The sequence below is a fragment of the Talpa occidentalis genome, unplaced genomic scaffold (assembly GCF_014898055.3).
Source record: "Talpa occidentalis isolate TD23 unplaced genomic scaffold, MPIMG_talOcc4v2.1 talOcc4.8, whole genome shotgun sequence".
Classification (NCBI taxonomy): domain Eukaryota; kingdom Metazoa; phylum Chordata; class Mammalia; order Eulipotyphla; family Talpidae; genus Talpa; species Talpa occidentalis.
Window position 1 is genome coordinate 84,476,303 of NW_023605194.1, and position 21,981 is coordinate 84,498,283.

A 21,981-nucleotide genomic window follows, 5' to 3' on the forward strand; every position below is an offset into this window, starting at 1 on the left:
ATTTTTAAATTTCTCTTTGGGCCATATATACTTAGCTTTTATGAACTTATTTGATTCCAGAAAAATAGCAGTAATCTTTCAAATTCAAAGCTTAATATTAATTACCTATCAGTCATTCCATATTATTTTTTATTTCCAACGCTCTTTTTTCCTGTTGTATTCTTTTAGGCAGAAAACCAATTAGTTAGTTTTCTAATTAAGAACTGCTTAGAATAAAACACAGATTGGCCCTTGAGATGTGACTTTCAGAACCACAAAGGCTAATATGAGTTAGACACAGAGGGAGAAGTATGTGTGGGGAAGGGAACAAGAGGGACAGAATGAGAATATAGCCAGAAATAGGAGAAAAAACAGATGAAGAAGCAGCTCCTGTTCTTTAGAAGTACCTGATTAAATAATCTGGAGCATTATATGACTGGTGAAAAAACTAAGAAATGATGGTTATGCACATCTCAAATGCAAATTTCATTCTTTCCTCTCAGGTGGATACATGTATCTCTGTAAAACCAGTACCAAAATACCAAACAGGTGTTAAGAGTTAATTAAGATGCTGATTCTTATAAATAAAGATATTTAAAAAGGAAACCTTTATTTACCACTGGTGTGAAAGCCTTGGGTCAAAATCTCTGGTGTTTCTTAAAATTGTTTCTCAATGGATGATGCCAGATGTTAGAATTACATGAGCTTTATTCTTTCTCTTTATTTTTTCACCATTAGTAAAGAATTTATCTTAACTGTGAATCAAGATATTACAAGCTGTTTTCCCGTAATTCACCTCCCTCAATATTGTGTGTGTGAGGGGTGGGAGAGAGAGAGATCTTGTTCTGGGTGGTAATCTCTAAACCCTTGGAGTGTCATCCCTGATAGGAATAATTTTGTTTGCCTGGAAACCTTGGGTCAGCCAGGCATTGACGGTGGGATTTAGGGCAGGATCACTAGGTTTGTGTGGTGGGGGAGATCATCCTGAGGGTAGGAAGCTGAGATCATCCAGTAATACACATGCACCTGGTCCCTAATGAGGACTCTGGGTACTAAGGCCCAGGGAACTTTCCCTGTTTTGTAGAAATGGCAGTGTATTGGTGCACATAGATGCTTTGAAAACAATATCTGCAGTTGCATGGAGAGGAAAACAGAACCTCCCCTTTTGATTCCTTCTCAGGATTCTACAATATGTGCTAATCCCCTTGACCAGTTTTCATGCAACAACATTCAGTGAATTCTATGCATCTTGCAATGTCAAATTTGCTAATCCCCTTGACCAGTTTTCATGCAGCAACATTCAGTGAATTCTATGCATCTTGCAATGTCAAATTTGAGGGTAGTTTTGCAAACCCCTGACCTTGAAGTTAATGTTAGAAGTAAGAGTGTTGCCATGCATTCCTAAATGTACAGTTTGCAAATTCTGGCAATTGTCTATTAGGAAGAGAGAGGAGTAGGGAGAGGGAAAGAGAAAAACAGTATGAAAAATTTCTAAATCCAACAAGACATTATGCATAATGTAACAAAAACTGATAAACCATCAAATTATATTGAAATCTCCAGCTACTAATCCCCAAACTTGTTTTACTCCTTCTATGTTTATCATTCCAATCCGAAAGAATTATTTGCATAATTAAACAATACATAATCTTTTTCATAAATTTAAACTCCATACAAAAGATATTCCATATTTATTTCTTTGCAACCTATTTTGTCCTCAAAATTCTACATTTGAGAATTATCTCAATCACTGTAAGCAATTGTCTATTGCCTCAAATCTTCCCCTGCCCTTATTGTTAACCAGGTCATGACCAAATGAGTACCAAATGTGTCATGTTAATTCTTTAGCAATGTAAAAGTCATTGTAAGTTCACCGAAGTTGCTCTTTTTTTCCTCTTAACCGCATTTCTAATATTTAACACACTCCAGTAAACTAAGGCTGTCTGGAATAATAAAAGCTTCATCTGGTAAAAATCATTAAAAAAATCATCCTTCTAAATAAAGCATGCAAATCCTTTTGCCCGAATTGCAAGTTTGGTATCAGTTGTGGTAGATGAAATTCTATAGCTTTGGTTTCATTGTGGTAAATTAATTTGCCTTGGATTAAATTATACATTTAAAGCAATATGCTTTGGGGCTAAAACCATTCAATAAGTAAAACTAGTTTCAGAGTCATATACATGTATTTTAAGTAACAGAAGTAAATTCCAGTGCCATGAGGAACTGTGGTCATATCTTGTAAAATTCAAGGCTATAGCCTGCTTTGATGTTTCTTTGTACTAGTTAGCTTTAATTATGACTGAAGTTTGAAGTGAAAAAAGGAAAAACAAAGTTTGGCTATACTGTCAGTTTCTGAAAGAGTAGAGTAATTCATTGCGATTGTTGAAGGTCTTCTTCAACACCCAAATCATGGGCCCATGGGTGTTCCTGAAATAACTAATCCTTAATCTTTAAAAAACAAGTTAGTGATTTAATCTCCACTTTTAAGACATTTGCTTTGTCATTTGTGCTGGCCTATCCTTGGTATCAATTAAATCCCCAGAGAGGTGAATCCAAAACTGCCTCACTGTATGGTCAATTTAAGCATAGTCTTAAATGCAGGGTAATTTCCTGACAATAAAAGTGGGTTTCAATCTCTCTGGAGATAAATCTAACAGAATTTCTGCTTGTCCTTTCTACTTTAAGCTTTCATTGCTTCTTGCAATTGTAGATAGATAGATGATAGAATTTTTAAATGAAGATATGTTTTCTTAGGCAAGTGTAGTATTAGAAATGAAACATACTAAGAGATAAATAATATTGTTTGTGATTAGTAAAGCTAGTACAAGAAAAGGAATCAAATAACAATGTTATTACTGGGAAGATAGAATATGAGTCAGTTTATTTGCTCAAGCCTAAAGCTAACCATTCCATTAAAATACTGTTTTGTAATTATTGCAGTAAAACAACAACAACAGCCAACAACAACATGGTTTGGGCTGAATATTCTTAAGACTATGTCTGCTTAATGCTTTCTACCAATCTGTTGAGTAAGATTAAATTGAATTCTATTAGAAATTAGAAGAAAAGGGGAAAGAGGCTTTTTTTGGTTGTTTAGTCTCAAGAACAGTTTATTTCTAATATAAAACACTAATAGTATTCCACATGTGATATATACTTTTGATTTTATGATTTTAAAAGAAAAATATTGGGGATAATAAAACAATTCTGAGTTAAAAAATAAGGCATACTTGTGGCATTATTTATATGATTAAATTAAATTTTAGTATACCCATGGTTACAATTTTATGCATCTGATAAAATGTTTAATTGGTTATGCTTAAAGAACTCTGTCACTCTGCTGCCTATGCATGGATTGGATGGTGAGCGTATCATTTCAAAAATAACTATAAAAAATTTGAAATATAAAGGGTTCAGAGTCAGGCTGGAAAAATTAGACAATCTTTTATTTTCTCCCTTTTGTCTCACTCCTCCTAGATGAAAAACAAGCTTTCTTGGTGACACAAGAAATGAATGGGTGTCTAACTGCCCCACCTACCTTGTATGAGTCAAATATCACTTCCTACTTTGGCAAAAAGAAAATTTGTTTTATTTATTTTTTGTTTTTTAAAGATTTTTTTATTTATGCATACAAGAACTGGGGTACAGGCCAGAGGTGTGGTGGGTGAGAGGATACAACAGAGACAGAGTGGGGAACAGAACAGGCAGATTGACTGAAATACACTACTGAGGGGAGCAGCAGGTGAGACAGGAGAGGTCTGCTGTGCCATGTGGGTAGCTCCCTGGCCGGGGATCAAACTCCTGCTACAGTGGCTATGTATTGCTTCATAGGTTGTGTAGGTTGTGTCTTAACTCCTTGTGCCACCAGGGAGGCCTGAAAATTTATTTTTTTTATGACTCAAATAAATGTCTTATTACCTTTTGTTTGTTCATTACTGGTTTAAGAATTTAAACTTTTAGAGTAATAAGAGGCTTGTAACAAAATTGAGAGGAAGGTACAGAAATTACGTATTTACCCACTTAGTCCACACAGATTGGTAGACTCCCTCATCATCAGCGTCACCAGAGTGGGACTTTTTTTTATACCAATAATGAAGCTGCACTGATGCATTGTAATTGACTAAAGCCCATAGTTTGCCTTGGGCTTCACTTTTAGTACTGTCAGTTCTTGGAGTTAGACCAATATGTAATGACATATATCCATTCTTTTATTGCTACTTTTTAAATTCAGTTTTTTCTGCTTAGCTCTCTACTAGTGTGATGGCTTTGTATTGTGTCAACTCAACATGGTTGAACTATATATATATATATTTCACTGAACTCCTTTCCTTGTGTGTTTCTGGGTAGGGTGAAAATTTGAGGGGAGAAATGAAGCAGCAATCATTTTGTTGTTTCCCCACCTTTTCACTTATCCCTTTGGTTTACTTTTTATTTTTTTTGGCTTGGGGCAGATGCCAAGCCTGCCACTCTGCTTATTTCCCTGAAATTTCCCTTCAGTTTTTGGACTCATATGCCAGCTTTGTCTTTTGCCAGTTTTTGTTTGGCCAACAAACATTTCAAGGTCACCAATGACTGGAGCTCATACAGGTTCCAATCTATTTTTTTTTAATGTATTTTATTTTATATAATTCTTATATCTTTTCTCGTTTTTGCACAATGTATGCATTTTCATCTTGGTTATATTCCCCATACAGTTGTACCCCCCTTATTTTGACCTTAATCCTTAATCATTTCCTCCCCCCCCCCCCCGCCCCATAGTGTGTCTCTGGTTTATAGTTGCTCTTTGATTTTGATTTTTTCTTTATTATAATTAATCTTTTTCCTGGTCCCTTTTATTTAGGTTTTCTAAATTCCTGATATGAGTGAGACCATCCGGTATTTTTTCTTTCTCTTTCTGGCTTATTTTGCTGAGCATGATCCCTTCCAGCTCCATCCATTTTAATTTTAGTTTCTAACTCATGCTTTTAGGTTTCAAAATGTCCTCATTCTCCACCATATTGTTTTCATCTACCCCTTCCCACTACCTGTCCAGTGGTCAGAAAACACCACCATCATGTTCAAGTAGCAGTCCTACCTATGGGGCTCCTAGTATCTGCAGTTGCATTGAGACAAATTCCTGCAAGAAAGGTGTGTGTGTTTGCATACACACTAATGGTTTGGTTTTTATGATCAACCCTGATAAAATTACCTTGTATTTTGTCACATATTTTCTCTTGACACTTTTAAAATTTTTCACATGAGAAAAAAAAATGATGTACTCAAAATATTTGACAAGTCAGGTACAGATGTATTTACCTGAAAGACTACCATCAGTGATAACATAAAAACTAATATTGATTATAATTTTACAATGTGCCAAACATTCTATTAGGATTATCTCTTAGAATTGTCATTACTAAGGACTTTTAGTAGGTACTATTTTTATTTCCATTTTTTAGATTTGATCATATTTTTAAGAACTTCAGAGCCTAGAATGGATTTCGGAGTCTGGGATTTTGACTTCTACAATGTAATAGCTCTCCCTCTAAAATTACCTTGGTGGTAGGTTCATTACAGATATTAACCATCTCACACCTTGAAATAACAAAAAAAAAGTAAAATTTTGCAATTCTTTAATTTAGCAACTAAGTAATAACCATGTATCTATTGTATAATTTCAACAAACAAAGCAGTACTTAATGTATACCACATAAAATGTTATCATATGGTAGTTAAATGATGTCTCATCCATTATCTCTTTTGCCAGCACAAATGATTATAGAGAATGAGGCTCAGCTCATGATAGAAGGTCAGAAACTGAAGGCACTACAATAAAGCTGTTTTTGTTTGGTTTGTAAATAGTGCTCAGATAGAGGAGTACAGCATTTGATATTTCAAGTGGAGATTGACAGGTGGAGGAGTGTGACTCACCACTTTGCCAGAAACTTTGTATCTTTTAAAATGAGAAAAAATTCGTAGTAAGTTGTGAGATACTTCAAATATTTTATGTTGTCATTCCATTTCTCAAATATGCCAGTGATTGATTCAGAAATATCATGCTTTCAATATTTCAGGTTTCAATTTATTTTCTTAGAAATGGAGCTACTGACAGTTTATCACATTCTATTTATACAATAAATACAATGTTGTAAGCAAGTGTTTTGCTCATTTAAATATATACCTTCTAATTGCAAAATGAATTTGAGATTTACTACTTTTGAAGTAGTAAAATGGAATATAAATAGAACTAGGTATTCCTACTAATTGCAAAATGAATTTTATTCCTGCCAAAATAAAATAAAATTTTTTTATTTTTCTTAGAATGCTAGTTTTCCGACATTATCTAATATTTAAAAAATTAGTGAGAGGCCAGTCAAGATCAGGCTAAGGTAAAAAAGCTAAGTTACTCTGTGATGATGCTAACAGGATAAACATAATAAAAGGCTTATGTTATATGTCTGTTGATCATCATTTGGAAAGAAAAAACCTTAAAAGAAAGCAGGAAATATTAAATTTGATAATATTTATATCTAAATGTATTTCCTAGGGATCATGATATAGCGTATTTCTTTTAACAGCAAATAAATTGTTCCTAGACCTTTGAAGAAGTCTTCTACTTATGTGTACTCTGGTTTTTTGGGTGGTTTTAACTGAGAATCAACTGTTAGTGACTGATCTCTAATCCTATCTTAAAGTCTCCACCAAATTGCAGCCAACAATATCCTACAAAGTCCTCTATTTTTCTAAATTCTACCATCTGACAGAGATTTCTACCACTTTTGTGTGAGTGTGATAGGTTGAGTTCACTTTCAAGTTTGCCCCCTTTGCTACCCATGTAAGATAGTCATGGCAGTGATAGTTTATCATTCCTGGAGTCAGCCCACACTCATACAGGGAGAAGACTAAGGTCGTTGGCAATTATCCTTAGAATTATATCTACCACAGTAAAAAATACTAGTATTGTTACAATGTTAGTATTACCTGCCAGGTATTTCCAGGAAGTCTTTATGAAGTCCCTGCCTTGAAGGGAAGTGAGTCACTTAGTAGTTGGCTTACAGTTATTGTAAAGTTCATCAATTCAGTTTTGATTTGAAACACATTTTTATTTTCTTCATAAAACATAATCATGTTTTTAGAAATTTCCACAGTATTTTATTCTGTATTTCTTCTCAGTCTCCTCTAGAAAAAGGATGACCTATAATTCTCATGCCCTATAAGTACAAAGTTCTCCATGGGCTTCTGAAAATACTTTGTGGAAGCCTGTAGTTATTGTGACAAATAGTGCGACTTAATGGGTTTTTAGTATAAATAATAATATAAAATAATCCTGACAAAGCACAATTTGAAAGGCACTCCTTCATTATTCAGATTTCTTAGGTTTTATGTTTCTTCACTTCATCTTGTCCTTCTTTTCCTCCTTGACATAAGTAGAGTTGAAAACTCCCTGTTTATCACAATATATTTCCTCTCAAGGCCTGTTTAAACTACTGCTGGGCCTTTTGGTGTAGCTGGTACATTCCCTCTGCAAATAGGTTAACAATGAAGTAAGTGTAAGAATGTATTAATGGTATCAGATCATTCCAACATACGATAAAGAAAATGCCGAAATCCTCCTCATAATGTCAACATATAAAGGCATTATGCTAATGAGTCACCAGAGTTCTGCTTAAACATTTTCTCAAAACTTTTTTCTATTTTCCCCTCCAATTGACATACAATCACCCATGGTACATTTTTCCTTGTCTTATACTCTAATATATTCTTTCTTTCAATTGTGGAAATAAAATGCTTTTGTCAGGGAGGAGGGGAAATTTTCCCTCAGCCCTTTGGGTTCTTGAGCTAATGAAAAACATTAGACAGCTAAGTAGGAGGTAAAAGCAATTTTAATATTTTAGTGCAGGTAGCCCGCATACACATGAGACTTGAAGGAAGGAAAGGTAAAATAGGTATATCCCCTAAGCTCAGTTGGTATAGGTACCCGAGGCTTTGAATGGAGAGGAGGGGACTCACTTGGCGAGGAGAGGATGATTCCCCTGATGTTCTGAAATTAGACATTTGACCTTTCATGTAGACAGATTATTTTATTTTTTTTTAAAGATTCATTTATACAAGAACCAGGGTACAGGCCAGATATGCAGGAGGGTGAGAAGATTGACCAGAGACAGAATGGGGAACCGAACAGGCAGAATGACCGAAATACTGAGGGGAGCAGTGGGTGAGACAGGAGAGGTCTGCCGCGCCATGTGGGTTTATCACCAGCCCGGATCTACCCCACGCTGCAGAGCTTGTGGACAGCTTCACAGTGTGGCGCTCAACTGTCTGCGCCATCAGGGAGGCCCTAGACAGATTATTTTAAAAATTATTTATTTCCAGTAACAACCCCAATTAAGTCTCCTAATTTATTTATTTATTTTTTTTCTCGGTAGCTGAGGAAGTAGTAAAATTTTCCCATGAACTTGCTGGGACTCCATTGCTTACAACTTTAAATATTCTCTGTCCCCCTGACCTGAACATCTCTGAGGGCCCTATCCTTCACCTACAGTTCAGCAAGTGCTCTCTAAAGCACTGGAGGTAACTACAGGTGACGAGAAATGTGTAGTCTCTGTTTTCATGAAACATGTTTGTTGCTCAAGAAGGCTGTTTTTCTTTTACATGATTTCCTGAAGAAAGCAAGATATGTCCAGAAATTAGTCTTAATACTTTTTTCCAAGTAGAATTATAATATTAGAAACATATAGTTTCTAAAAATATAAGTATTATTTTTATGATGGGAGAAGCATCTAGTATAATATCTGGGAAATACATTCAGTATTAAATAATTATGGTACATTATAAAGTACACATGATAAAAGTACCTAAGCAGTTTTCATTTGATCCCCTGGCTGGCTGATTTTTCCAAATGTAGAGGGGGGAGGAATTTTTTTCCTTTACTCTTTAAGGGTCTTGATAGAGACCTTTCCCCCATAATAAAAGACAGATTAACAGGAGGAAAAATAAATAGAAATTTAATAACTTACATACCTCCTATATATACATGGGAGGTATACAGGAAAATGGAATCATTTCCCACAGTAAACCAAGTCATACTATTAAATATCATTTTTCTGCTATAGAGAACATGTTGGGAGATCAGTTGTGGGAGGTTACCAGGAATGACAAAATAAACAGTGAAATGTTATGCAGAATTGAGCCCATGCCTTCTCTAGTGGTAAGAGTTTCTAGAGATTTGGTCATCCTATTCTTTCTTGTATACATTTGGCATGAGTGCACACCATTGGGAGAAGGTGTCAGAGATTCTAGGTGTTATGTTTTATAAGAAAGAAAAATTGTAAACTTAATTTACGCTCTGATGAATACTTTCCTGAACACATTTCTTTGGGTAAATAAATTGGTTTATTTTCATTTAATATATCCTTTTATATAGACTTTTATAAACTAGAAATGATTTACTTTATTTATTATCAGTCCAACTATACCCTAAATTCCATAATGGTAGAGACTGAGTTTGTTTTGTTTATCAGTGAATGTCCCAGATATAGCACATTACAGGAAACAAATAAGCATTTGATAAAATGTTGGCTGACAAACTCACTAAAATGTGAAAGTGCTTACTATAGAACAATGTGGTAAGAATCCAACTTTGTAATGCTTGTGAAAACATTTGATAAAATGTACATGATTTAATTTTGTGTCTCATATGGGATAAGAGTTAAGTAAAACGTTGTTTAGTTGAGTGTTCAATGTCGTTAAGTTAAATATGAGAAGATGGGCTGTCAGCATCTTATTTTTTTCGTTTACTTCATGAGTGATTTTTCAAACCATATTTTTAATATCTAAAAAAGGCAAAGTGAAGCTGATTATCTATGATGAGCTTGTAACTAAAGGTTTTAGGGAGACTTATACTTGGAGAAGACCTCATTTTTTTTTTTTTTTGGTACATTCTGCACAGACTGAGTCAATTCCAAGCTGGAAAAGTTATTCATGGATGTTTACTATGGAATATTTACTTCCCAAAGACTTTGGTAATATTAGGTTTTGAAGGCTGACATCAGCTCAGATTTTAACATCTATTTTTTTAGCTTTAAAAAAAATAATTTATATATTTCAAAATTGTTCAGCAGATTTGATGAGAGGCCCAAGCTATTATCCTTAAGTACCAACTTCAAACTAGGACACCTTTTCCTCTGTAGGTTGATTTTTAAAGAATATTTTGCAAACTTAGATTCGAATGTCTATTGTATCATCTGTAGAACCTCCTGATGATAATTACTGTTCAGCTGCAAATTAAAGGAAAGTTTTGATCAAAGTAATTATAATTTGGAGCACAACCCTATGATAAAACAGCTCAAAGGATAATATCTTACTGTGTGGCAGAGGTTTAGAAAAATGATTAAGAAGTTGTCAGAATCTGTTTTCCAGCTATGAATAAAACTTGTGCATTTATAATTATTGATATTGTATGCTTTTGTAAAAGTAACTGATATACAATATAAATTGTAATCAAAACATTGAAATATAGTATAAATACAATAGATTGTTTTATTTAAGGAAATGAACAATTTCACATATCTATACATTTACAAAAGGCAGACTTACTTAATGTGTATCGTAATGTTGTTATATCGGATGCTATAAAAATCCTGTTTTCTCTTAGATTTGATGTCAATTTGCTTTTGAGTTCTTAACACACATTTATCACATTTCCGTGCCTCTAAAGTACTTGTAAAGGTGAGCTATTCCATTACTGAAAGTACTTACTTTGATCATAAATCAATTGCATTCCTGCTACCTAACATCTTTGTTCTCAATCTAGTGCTCCACTTTTTCACTGATCAAAATCATTTTGTATAACCAGCTTTATCTTTTGCTGAATAGGGAGATGCTATTTGTGTTTCAGGCAATGCTCTGTTGGATTGATATTTAAATGCAGTGCAAAGAATGGAAAACTTGTTTTGTGGTCATGCCTTTGATTGTGGTTCATCACTGTGTCATAAATCCATGATTCTGTTTCTTTTCAAAGAAGTCAGTTAACAAGTAAATTTCAAAACAGCACTGATTAGACAGTTAGGAAAAATGGAGTATTATTTTAATAAAGTAAAATGATGAACTATTAGATCTTCTATCTAATTAAGTTAATTATTCCCTAGCATATGTTATTTACACATTTGTGTTTGATAACATTTTATTCATTCTTTGAGGTTTTTGACTACATTCCCATAACCCTAATCTATCAGAAAATTCAGTAATTTTTTGAGTTAAAATCTTTAATGCTTTCCCACCACTGTATATTTAAGAACAGGGTATTAATGCAAAGTTAATTCCATAGCATTCATTTACAGTATTTTCTGATGATAACATTACAAATAATAGTAATTTATGACTTTTTATCATAAACATTGTGAATTAGAATTTTGCACATTTTCTTCCTAGATAATGACCATGTATAATGGAAGGAAATTAAGTAATGAATATATACAATGGTTGATCAACAGGGAAAAGCATCCTAATAAAGAAACCTATTAAACTTCAGGAAATTATCTCTCTAGGGAAGTTACACCAACCCAACTGCTTAAGTCATGTAAAACTGGACCAGAAACTAAGAGCACTTGAAACTACACCAGGAGGCATAATCCTGCTGCTTTAGCAAAGAAAGAAAGTAGATGATAGAATGATTGCCCTGCTTCCCTGCCACTAGAAACATCTTAAACTTGCATTTCAGAGTGTCCCTTCCTATACATTGTTACAGTCAGGTAAAAACACAGGTAACAGATAAAGCGTGGGTCTTTTAGCTGTCCTGTGGAAATCTTGATAATTCAGACTTCTGCACATTTATATAGCAATGATAATTATAAAATATATTAAAGTATGATTTATTCACTCCTATAATATTTATTACTTAACATACTTAAATAACTTTCTAGTTCATTGATTTTTATTCCTAACAGGGGAGGTATATTTGGATCCCTGTAGGAAGAGTTTGTACATAGAAATATCCAGCCAACTTTGTCCCAACCTTTTGTCTTTGGCTTATTTTCTCCTTCAAAATAGTTATTGAGTATCTGCTTTGTCCCACGCACTAACCTTGTTTTGAAGACATAGGGCACCATCTATGGTAGCCAAAAATCAGTACAATTCTTTTCCTCATGGCACTTAGTTTCTAGTGAGTGTAAGGGTGTGAACGTTGCTATCCCTAAATAATGAACAGATAAGTGATCAGTTGTAAATAGATTTTCAAGATAATTATTTTTCACATTTTCCACTGGCAGCCAAGTTTATCTGCCAACTAAATTTTAATGGTGTTAACTATTTTGCTAAGGAGTCGAAACAGACACCAGACCACCAGACCCCCTCCTCTGTTGCTGGTGGTAGCACATGGGCTAACACAGCAGTGGGAATGGGAAATACTGATATGCTGGTTGTCTGCTCAGGCAGCAATAGCAGAAACATCACAGACTGGGTAGTTTACAAACAACCAAAATTAATTTCTCACAGTTCTGGAGGCTGTGACATCCAAGATCAAGGTGCCAGCAGAGTAAATGTCTGGTGGGAACCTGCTGTCTTGTTTAGAGATGGTGGTCTCTTGCTGTATTCTCATGTGGTAGGAGCAAAAGAATTCTCTGCAGTCTCTTTCATAGGGGCCCTGATCCTGTTCAAGAGAGTTCTACCCTTAGGACCTCTTCTCTCCCAAGGCCCCATCACGTTCTAGATTTCCCATATGAATTTTACATGACTTTTAGGTTGATATGAATACAGTTCAATAGGTAAAAAGTTTCTACATATATGCCGTAAAACATTATGCCTACAATTGACAGTACTCTATTGTACGCTTGAAAAGTTGCTAAGAGTAGATCTCATCTTAAGTGCTTTTACCACTATTAAAAAACAAAACAAAGATAGCAGAAGGCAGAGGGTGCACAGGGACAGATGTGTTGGCTTTCTGCCAGGAAACACCTCAGAGCTAACTTGGATACACTGTGTTCCCAAAGAGGGATGCTAGCTGCTCTCCCTGCCATCCCCTCCACCCCTCGCCTTTTACCCGGGGCAAGATGAGAATGGTGCTGTACCAATTGCTTGGGCATTGATGAGGCTGAGCTTACGGAACAACTGATTAAAGTTATTGGGGGAAATCTGGCTTTTCTGGACCAGAAGACCTTGGGGCCTAGTATAAGTTGCAGAAGCTCCTGCTGGGTGGTAGAAGCCACCTGTGCCCTGATGTTTGGGTATATAGCGGAATATAGAGAAATTAAGTAGTGCTTCTAGACATGGATTACTTGGGTTTAAATCCCAGCTTTACCAGTAACAGCCTGTGTCATTTGGGGTATTTTACCTAAATTAACTACCTTTATTTCCTCATCTATAAAATGAGGACTAATGATAACATATTGGTAGAATTGGTAAGTATTAAATAAGTTGTTTGACATAGGAGAAAAGTTAAAATAGTGCAGTACACAGGGAATTATTATTTAAGTGCTGGCTATTATTTTTATCTTTGCTTCATGCCTTTATAGAGGTTCTGTTTAAACGAGAGAGGATAAGCTTGACAGGTGATAGCAGTGCAGTGATGCGATTCTTAATTTCTTACAAAATTGTTCTTTCATCAGTGACTGGAGTGTTAGCATTGTGTCTGAGTCTTAATAAAATAACTAGTTGATATTGTAACACCTTCTGCTAGTCATGAAATCTAAGGTAAGGAAAATATTTTTAGTTCTTTAGAGTTGTAAATATTTACTGAATATTTATTTCAGTAGAGAGATGTCAAACAAGAGGATAAATCTTTCTGTAAAAATAACAATATTTAACAGTATAAATGAGGCATTTCAATTTTAGCTATAGTTCTATAAAATATTAATTTCAGTCCATGATTTACTGTTTCCAAGAAAAAGTAATCAATTACATGATACAATATGACATTTTGAATTGATAATATGCAAAATATGATTCTATTTTTATAGTCAAAGACTGAAATCATTAATATTAACAATTTCTATTCCATGTGTTACTGTAACATCTATCATTCTGAGAATAAGATTGCATATGGCATATAATACAGCTTTGTGACTATCCATAAATTTTAAAAATACATGACAAATAATAATATTCATATGATAATACACAGATGATAAAAGAATGTTCTGTTTCAGTAGCTGAAGTTAGAACTCAGATTGGTTTTGAATTAAATTTGAATCTCAAATGGAGCTCACTGTTGGATTGACTGAAATGGAGACCTGGGTAAAATTTTGGTTGAAGAGAGATACTACTTTGTTCTATGTTATGGGGTAGGGTAGATTTTTAAATTATTTCAAGCTCAAAATTGATTAAGAACCTTTCAAATGCTAATTTAAGACTTTGGTTGAAACATGGAAAAATCAAAGATCCATTCTGAGCTAAGAGAGTAAGCATGGCTAACAGGAGCCTTAGAAAGCACATTAGAGCCACAGCCAACAAAGCCAAAAAAGCTCAGGAGGGGATGGCACAGACAACAAAGCTAACGTTCAGAATGTGTAGGTGAGTCAGAGCTCAGGAGAGGATGGCAAGGTTTTATATTAGAAGAAAATTGTTACCTACCATTTTTACTGAATACATAATAGAATTTCATAGTTTTAGACTCAAATGCCAGTAGACAGGAGAAAATCCAGGACCATACACCCCCATTATTAGCCTGTGTTTGACAAAGAAAGTCTCTTCAATCATTGCTAAGTCTGTATATTCTCATTTTATTCTTTTTCTTTAACTAACTCAGTTCTTGAGATTCTCACAGTCCTGAAGGTCCCCTGCAATGCTGAATTATAACCTGCAGGCAGTTTCTGAACTGCACTAGCATTCCCTGTGCTGTACCAGGGCCTGGCCTTCCCATGTTGTGCCTCAATTAATGATAAGTGAATGATAATGATAATAGGTAGTAGAATGAACCCTGAATACTCCTAAAAGACAGGGAATAATGGTTATTGTTCTATCAAATTATGAAAAATGACTGAGCACCTCTATAGTTGATTAGAGCATTCGGATGTAAGTGCCCATGGAAGATATTGACATATTTTGGATCCAGATCCATAGAAGTTAATGTAGTAAAATTTAAAGAGTAAAAGAAATGTTTGTCTATGCAGCATCTATTACTTTAACATTACTTAATAAATATGTGCTTGGGAGAAGATACTGTGTACTTTCAGGCACAGAGATAAATCAGATGAATTTTCTGTCCTTTAGGAGTTCACTTAGAATGTAGACCGGTAAAGTGCAATATACAATCAAATGAAAAATTAAAATGTAAGATATGAAAGTGGCATAGATTATGCCTATAGAATAGACAAAAAGACTAAGATAATTCAGAAACTGGAGGCGTTTCTTCCAGTTGTGAAACAAAAACACTTGTGGAACACATGAAATTTGTGGTAGATTCTGTAAAGAATATATAGGATTTGAATATGAGGAAAGAGATAAAAGGAATGGCAGAACAATGAGGGAAAAAGTCTTAAAGATGAAGAAGGCTAGGGAGAGACATGGTGAACTTTGAGTAGCTCAATTTGGCATCACTGGAAGCATTATGAGGTTGCATGGTGGAAAATAAGTTTGGGATAGGAAAGTGAAGACAAATATTTAAAATTCAGTTTTCAATATATAGCACAAAGTTAAAGACAAGGTCTTGTAAAGCACTCCGTGTTTAAATCCTGGCTCTTCTCTTTACTGTTGCCACAATGTTTGTAACCAAGCTGCTTCTAAGACTCAGTTTCCTTATCTAATAGCAAATGTCAAATATATGCCAGGTGTGTATTTAATATATGTTAAAGATAAATATTTTAAAATGCAATAAGCCTGAATAGGTAATGCTAAGATCAAAGAAGTGCTTCTGAATGGGTAACACAATGTTTTTTTTTGGGTAGTATTTTAATTACTTAGGAGTATTTTTTTGTAGTTGAAGTAACACTACATTATAACATGAATGGCAGGTCCCATCATTCACTGAACACGTGTCTATACTACGTTGGGCTCGCCACTAACACTTCAATTCTATCCTTCACTACAACTGACCCCTTTACCTAATTCACACACACCCCTTCCCCCATCTTATGTGTAATTGGTAATTTGGTTTCATAATCTAAGAATTTATTTTTTTATTTAGTTCGTCCATTAGTTTGTTTTCTTTAAATACTACATAGAGTGAAATTATATGGTGTTTGTCTTTATCCATCTGACTTACTCACAAATCTGAACACCCTGTAAGTCCATCTGTGTTGTCACAAATGTCAGGATTTCACCTTTATTGTTATGCAGCTGAGTTGTATCCCATTGTGTATGAGCCATATCCTCTTTATCCAATCATTTCTTGACAGGTACTTACTTTGTTTTCAGATCTTGGCTATTGTTAAAATGCTGTAATGAGCCTGAGGGTGCAAATGTCTGTTTGAATTAGTGTTTCTGCATATTTTGGGTTAATACAGAGGGCAATAGCTGAATCACATGGGATGTCTCTTTAAGAGCTTGGAGGATTTATTTGGTGGAGACTGTGTCAAACAAGCAGAAGGCTCACCTAGGAGCCAGAGGTAAGCTGGGAGGCTTGCCCATGCCGGGCGCCTTCTAGCCTGCAGTTCCAGCCCAGAGGGGAGCAGCACCCACCACTGGAGCAGACCGGGCATGCAGGGGAGCGCGTTCCCGCATCTCCATTTTGCAGCAGGGACCTTTATTTGGTGGAGACTGTGTCAAACAAGCAGAAGGCTCACCGAGGAGCCAGAGGTAAGCTGGGAGGCTTGCTCATGCCGGGCGCCTTCTAGCCTGCAGTCCCAGCCCAGTGGGGAGCGGCACCCACCACTGGGGCAGACCGAGTGTGCAGGGGAGCGTGCCTGGCACCGGCATTTGCAGCAGGGACCTTTCTTTGGTGGAGACTGTGTGAACCCAGCAGAAGTTCCCCAGAGGAGCCAGAGGTGAGCTGGGAAGGTCACCCAAGATGCCGGCCAGTACAAGCAACACAGTGTCACAAGGAATACGGCAAATTAGAAAACAGGCAGTAGGGAGAAGAAAAACCACATGCAACCCAGCAACTCCTCAGCAAAAAAGCACACCACAGAAAGAAAACCATCTACCAAATTAAAACGACAGTAACTTGGAAGAACTTCTGGGCCTTCCAGATAGAGAATTTAAAATTGCTGTGATTAAAAAACTGACAGAAGTCATAAAGGACAACAATGATAAGGGGAAAATAATTAATGACCAGAAGAATGAAATTGAGTCCCTAAAGAGGGAAGTAAAAGAAATGCAGGAGATCAAAGAATTAATGGAGATGCTAAAGAACTCTGGGAAAAGCAATGTAAGCAGAATAGATGAAATGGAAGAACGAATAAGTACTCTTGAAGACACAGAAATAAAAAGAACTAAAACAGAAAAGGAAGGAGAAGTACGAAGTAAAAAGACCGAAGAAAGACTTCGGGAACTATCTGACTCCATGAGGAAAGGAAATATAAGAGTTATAGGAATTCCAGAAGGAGAGGAGAGAGATGTAGGAACAGAGAAAATATTCAAGGATATAATTGAAGAGAACTTCCCAAATGTGAAGAAGGAGCTGAAAATTGATATACAAGAAGCAAGAAGAACACCAAACTTCCACGACGAAAGGAAAAATACAGCAAGACACATAATAGTAAAGCTCCCAAGAATCCAAGACAAGGAAAAAATAATGAAGCTGACAAGAGGGAAGAAACAGATAACATTCAAAGGGAAACCAATCAGACTGACATCAGACTTCTCTGAAGAAACACTACGGGCAAGGAGAGAGTGGAGGGACATAGTCAACAGACTCCAAGAAAACAGATGCCAACCAAGAATACTCTATCCCGCAAAGCTCTCCTTCCTCTTTGAAGAAAGAATAAGGACCTTCCCAGACAAACAGAAACTCTGGAATTTTATTACAACTAAACCCCACTCCAAAAAATACTACAAGGAGTCCTAAAGCCAGAACCTCAGAGGGACAAATAACAACAAAAGAAGGCCAAAAAAAAAAAGTTATTAAAAGACTAAACACAGAGTTGCAGGCTGGATTAAGAAACAAAACCCAACCTTTTGCTGTCTCCAGGAAACACATTTAGCTGCAAAAGATAAAAATAGACTCAAAGTTAAAGGATGGAAAACAATTCTACAAGCAAATGGACCAAAAAAGAAGGCAGGAACAGCTATACTCATATCAGATAAAACAGATTTCAGACTTAAAAAGATAAAAAGAGACCCCAGTGGTCATTACAGTATGATCAAGGGGACAATACTTCAAGAAGAAATAACACTCATTAACATATATTCACCAAACAAAAGAGCACCAAAATATATCAGACAACTATTGGCATCTCTGAAAACAGACATCAGAGAAAACACATACGTAGTGGGAGACTTCAACACGCCACTATCAACAATGGATAGATCAACAAGACAAAAAATAAGTAAAGACACTAAAGCTCTAAATAAGGATCTAGAGTGCTTGGGCTTAACAGACATATTATAGAACACTAAACCCAAAAAAATCTGAGTATACATTTTTCTCAAGCGCACACGGATCATTCTCCAGGATCGATCATATACTGGGGCACAAGACAAACATCAACAGATACACCAAGATTGAAATCATACCAACCATCTTTTCTGACCATGAAGGCATCAAACTAGAAATAAACCATAAAAAGAAGGCAAGGTACTCTCCTACCTCATGGAGATTGAAACCCACACTACTGGAAGTCCACTGGAGTAACGAGGAGATGAAAGAAGAAATTAAAAAATTCTTTGAATTGAATGACAAGTAGGACACCAATTTCCTAAATGTATGGGATGCAGCAAAAGCAGTAATAAGAGGAAAATATATAGCAATAGATGCTCACATCAAGAAACAAGAAAGAACTCAAAGAAACAACCTAATCTCGAAGCTCAAAGATCTAGAAAAAGAACAACAAAAAAACCCCAAAACGAGTAGAAGAAAAGAAATAATAAAAACCAAAGCAGAAATAAATGAAATCGAAACTAAAAAAACAATCCAAAAGATCAATGAAACCAAGAGCTGGTTCTTTGAAAAAATAAATAAAATAGATAAACCCCTAGCCAGGCTCACAAGGGCAAAAAGGGAGAAAGCACAAATAAACAGGATAATAAATGAAAGAGGAGAAATCACAACGGACACAGCAGAAATCAAAAGAATAATTAATAACTACTATGAACAGTTATATGGAAACAAATTCAACAATCTAGAGGAGATGGACAAATTTCTACAACTCTACAATCACCCAAAGCTAGATAAAGAAGCAATAGAACACCTAAACAGACCAATTACAATTAGCGAAATTGAAATGGTAATCAAAAACCTCCCCAAAAACAAAAGCCCAGGACCTGATGGATTTACAAATGAATTCTACCAAACATTCAGAAACGAAGTAGTGCCTATCCTTCATAAACTCTTCAAAAAAATTGAGAAGGAAGGTATAATACCTAAGACGTTCTATGAAGCCAACATTACACTAATACCAAAACTGAACAAGGACAACACAAAAAAGGAAAACTACAGGCCAATCTCCCTAATGAACAGTGATGCAAAAATCCTCAATAAAATTTTAGCTATCAGAATCCAACAGTGTATCCATAAGATAATTCACCACGACCAAGTAGGATTCATTTCAGGGACACAAGGATGGTTCAACATCTGAAAATCAATCAGCGTTATCCAACACATCAACAAAAAGAAATATAAAAACCATATGATAATATCAATAGATGCTGAGAAAGCTTTCGACAAAGTGCAACACCCATTCATGATAAAAGCCCTTGAAATTCTTGGGATACAAGGAACATACCTCAACATCGTAAAGGCCATATACGACAAGCCAACAGCCAGTATCATTCTCAATGGTGAAAAGCTGAAAGCAATTCCATTAAGATCTGGAACAAGAGAAGGATGTCCACTTTCACCACTGCTTTTCAATATAATACTGGAAGTCCTAGCCAGAGCAATAAGACAAGAGAAAGACATACAAGGAATCTAAATAGGAAAAGAAGTCAAACTATCACTATTTGCAGATGATATGATAATATACATAGAGAACCCCAAAAACTCCATAGAAAAACTAATTGAACTCATCAATCAGTTCAGCAAAGTGGCAGGATACAAAATCAACATGCAAAAGTCAGAAGACTTCCTATACACTAACAATAAATCTGAAGAAGAAATGAAAAAAAAATCCCATTTATTATCGAAACAAAAATAATCAAATACTTGGGAATAAATCTAACAAAAGAGGTAAAGGACCTTTACAAAGAAAACTATAAAACACTGTTAAAAGAAATAGAAGAAGATACAAAGAAATGGAAAGACATCCCCTGCTCATGGATTGGAAGAATAAACATTATTAAAATGACCATCTTACCAAAAGCAATATACTGATTCAGTGCTATTCCAATAAAAATTTCAATGTTATTCTTCAAAGAAATAGAACAATTATTGATGAAATTCATATGGAATCACCAAAAACCCCGAATAGCCAAAGCTCTCCTGAAAAAAAAAGAAGGGAATGGAGGCATCACCTCCCAGATTTCAGGCTATACTACAAAGCCATAATCATCAAAACTGCATGGTATTGGAACAAGAACAGACACACAGACCAATGGAATTGAATAGAAAATCCAGAAATAAACCCACAGATTTATGGTCAACTAATATTTGACAAAGGAGCAAAGAATATGCATTGGAGCAAAGAAAGTTTGTTCAATAAATGGTGCTGGAAAACTGGGTCACTACATGCAAAAGATTGAAGCTTGACTACTACCTCACACCATGCACAAAAACCAACTCAAAATGGATTAAAGAACTAGACATAAAACCTGAAACCATAAAATACATAGAAGGAAATATAGGCGAAACACTACGGGATATGCACATCAAAGACATCTTTACAGTCACATCACCCAAGGCGGTGATAGTGAAGGCAAAGATAAACAGCTGGGACTACATCAAATTAAAGAGCTTCTGCACAGCAAAAGAGACAATAACAAAAACAAAGAGAATCCCCACCAACTGGGAGAACATTTTTGCACACAACACTAATGATAAAGGACTGATCACAAAAATCTGCAAAGAGCTGATGAGACTCAACAACAACAAAGAAAATAATCCAGTCAAAAAATGGGCAGAAGAACTAAAAAGAAACTTCTCTGAAGAGGAAATGCAAATGGCCAACAGGCATATGAAAAAATGTTCAATATCTCTCGTAATCAGGGAAATGCAAATCAAAACTACCATGAGATACCATCTTACAACAGTGAGAATGGCACATATTAGAAAAACTAGCAAAAACAAATGTTGGCGAGGGTGTGTAGAAAAAGGAACTCTTCTGCACTGTTGATGGGAGTGCAAACTGGTCCAACCACTATGGAGAGCTGTGTGGAGATTTCTGGACCTACTAAACATAGAGCTTCCATATGATCCAGCAATTCCACTCCTAGGTATTTACCCAAAGGACACAGAAACATCAATTCCAAAGAACACCTGCACCCCTATGTTTATAGCAGCACAATTTACAATAGCTAAGCTTTGGAAACAGCCCAAATGCCCAAAAATAGATGACTGGATCAAGAAGATGTGGTACATATATACCATGGAATATTACTCAGCATTCAAAAAAGATAAACACATGCAATTTGCAGCAACATGGATGGCTCTGGAAGGGATCATGCTCAGTGAAATAAGCCAGAAAGTAAAAGAAAAATACCGGATGGTCTCACTCATAGCAGGAATCTAGAGATCTAAAATAAGGGACCAGGAAAATGAATAACTATAAGAAAGTGAAAATCAAAATCAACAAAAATCTATGAACCAGAGACACTTTTTTGGGGGTGGGTGGCAGGAGGGGAGGGATTGGGGTCAAAATGGGGGGGGTTGCAATTGTATGGGGAATATAAAAATAAAATTTATTATTAAAAAAAAAAAAGAGTTTGGAGGAGTCTTCATACTGTTTTCTGTAATGTGCCAATTTGCATTCCCTGCCATGGTGTATGAAAGTTCCCTTC